The 2,205-nt window shown below is 52.8% G+C and overlaps 1 non-coding gene across 1 annotated transcript; it reads left to right on the forward strand.

Annotated features, from left to right (window-relative positions):
* Positions 1–1,718: 1,718 nt before the first annotated feature.
* TRNAE-UUC (transfer RNA glutamic acid (anticodon UUC)) lies at positions 1,719–1,791 on the forward strand. The gene has a single exon. It is a non-coding gene; the product is annotated as a tRNA-Glu (tRNA).
* Positions 1,792–2,205: the final 414 nt, after the last annotated feature.

Raw genomic sequence — 2,205 nt, forward strand, 5'->3', positions numbered from 1 at the left:
ATGTCGTCCTGCACTTGTATGTACTAAGTCTGGCGGATTGTAGACGCCCCCTAGCCCAGCCGGCCGCGGGACTCGTGTGGCGGCCATTTGTGGAACAGCTGACTGTAGGGTCAGACCCCGCCGGGGCCTGGGCCGTGCCAGCTCACGGCCTGTTGCCTCTCAGCTTCAGACACTCCCTTTTCTGCCTGCGGCCTTTTCTCTGGCTTTGTGGCCAGAGCCGTGTGGAGCTTGTTCAACACAGGGCCCCCAAGGGACATGAGAAGAGGGTTCCTCTTCCGGTTTCAGTGTTCAGGCCCCACAGTGCACAGAGGCCGTTCTCCTGGGGCCTCATCACGGGGCTGACCTGTCACGTACCCTGAGCAACTTCTCCTGCTTCCCCCCGTTGTGGCTTGGCAGAGAGCTCTCGGGGAGGGCCCCTCCAGACACCCCAGAGGGCAGGCCTCCACAGCCCCAGTAGGGAGGCCTTCGAGACTTCTCTGCCATGCCTGCCCCAGGCTGCCGGCCACACGGGGCCATGCCCTGCCTGCTCCAGCAAGACCAGGGGTGGGGGTCTCCCTTGGGAGCCCCTTGTCAGCCTTAGGGATCCTCCCTGCACCTGCTCCACCTGTGTTCTGTAGCTCTCTGTACTGGTTACAGCCAATTCTCTGTCGCTTCAACGCCCTTTTGTAATTCTTCTAATAATCCTTCCCTTCAAATCTCCCTGTGGTTTCTGTCTCCTGCTTGGACCTTGCTGGCCGAAGCATGAGGCATCTTTAGGCTTGCTTTCATTCTGAACCTAGGCTGCTTTCTCTTTCAGAATGGGAGCTCTGCTTTGATGTTGTTGAGTCGCTGAGTTGTGTCCGACTCTTTGCAACCCCACGGACTGTAACACGCCAGGCTCCTCTGTCCTCCACTGTCTCCCGGAGTTTGTTCAAATTCATGTGTGTTGAGTCAGTGATGCCATCTAACCATCTGGAAGTTCTCGGTTCATGTAGTGCAGAAGCCTGGCTTGAAAGGCTTTGAGCATAATCTTTTGACCCCGGGGGCTCATCTTCCGGTGTCATATCTTTTTTGCCTTTTCATACTGTTCATGGGGTTCTCAAGGAAAGAATACTGGAGCAGTTTGCCATTGCTTTTCCAATGGACCACGTTTTGTCAGAACTCTCCCTGTGACCCATCTGTCTTGGGTGGCCCTGCATGGCATAGCTCATAGCTTCACAAGGCAAGCTCCTTCTCCACAAGGCAGTGATCCATGAAGGGGATCTGTTTTGATAGCTGGCCTGATTCTTTATGATGGAACTAGGACTGAAAATACCAAATGCCACTCAAAGGCCTCTCCAGGGTCCCTTAGATCACTGTCTGCCTCCTGAGAAGTGGAGGTCACATAATGTCATTGTAACCACTGACCAGACCCTGGCCCAAGGAACATGGGGGAGCCAGGTCTCCCGAGTTTAGAGCGGGAAGCTGGGCCAGCCTGGGGCTGCGGTTGGAGGTAAAGGGATGCAGAGAACTTGATGCAAGATTCTTCCCCAGGAGGGGGTTTGGGAACTTGGAGTTGGCTGCGATGGGAGCCCACAGGAACACCATGTTCCACCCAGAGCGTCATTGGAGGCAGCTCTTAGGCACAAGCTCCAGTGGTTGTTTTGTGGGGGCTCAGAGCAGGCAACCCCCAAATGTGCCTCAATGGCATGTTGATTATTTTGAATTAAAGTTGCTCAAGAAATGCCCATTCTGGAACTTCCCTGGTGGTCCAGGGGTTAGGACTTAGGACTTTCACTGCTGAGGGCCTGGGTTCGATCCCTGGTTGGGGAACTAAGATCCTTCAAGCCTCAAGGCGTGGCCAAAAAAAAAAACAGTGGAAGAGGGACACTCTGACTCTTCTCTCTTCTCTTCCTGTGAAAGGTGCATGCCTGCACCTGGGGGCAGAAGGACCCTCATCACCAGAGACAGGTATTTGGGGCTGAGAGGCCTGTGATGTCTTTCATTGACCTCATGACTTCGTTCATTGACTAAAGCCTGAATTGTTTAGATTCTTCACTAACAGGGCACCCAAACCCAAGATTGTTTGTCCTGTCAATTCCTCTCTAACTTACCTTGTTTTTTTTTTTTCGTCTTAGAAAAGCTGCCTGCTTTGCCCATTTCTTAGGTTCCATCTATATGAGACTTCCATGCACATGAATTAAAATTAGTTTCTTTTTCTCCCACTCATCTGTCTAGTGTCAATTT

Source organism: Odocoileus virginianus, chromosome 4 (assembly GCF_023699985.2).
Source record: "Odocoileus virginianus isolate 20LAN1187 ecotype Illinois chromosome 4, Ovbor_1.2, whole genome shotgun sequence".
Lineage (NCBI taxonomy): Eukaryota > Metazoa > Chordata > Mammalia > Artiodactyla > Cervidae > Odocoileus > Odocoileus virginianus.